Source organism: Gymnodraco acuticeps, unplaced genomic scaffold (assembly GCF_902827175.1).
Source record: "Gymnodraco acuticeps unplaced genomic scaffold, fGymAcu1.1, whole genome shotgun sequence".
Lineage (NCBI taxonomy): Eukaryota > Metazoa > Chordata > Actinopteri > Perciformes > Bathydraconidae > Gymnodraco > Gymnodraco acuticeps.
The window spans coordinates 18818-19017 of NW_022990340.1; positions in this window are offsets into that span (position 1 = coordinate 18818).

A 200-nucleotide genomic window follows, 5' to 3' on the forward strand; every position below is an offset into this window, starting at 1 on the left:
TAAAAGTAGCTTGTGTTTCATAACTCTTTAACATTATTGATAAAGGGTTACAGACTGACTGAGAGGAGGTGCTGACAGAGGAGGTGCAGAATAATAGAGGTGGTGCAGACTGACAGAAGAGGAAGAGCAGACTGTCAGAGAAGGTGCATACAGAGGAGGAGCATACATCGGTAACACAGGAGAAGGTTTGAGTGCAATAC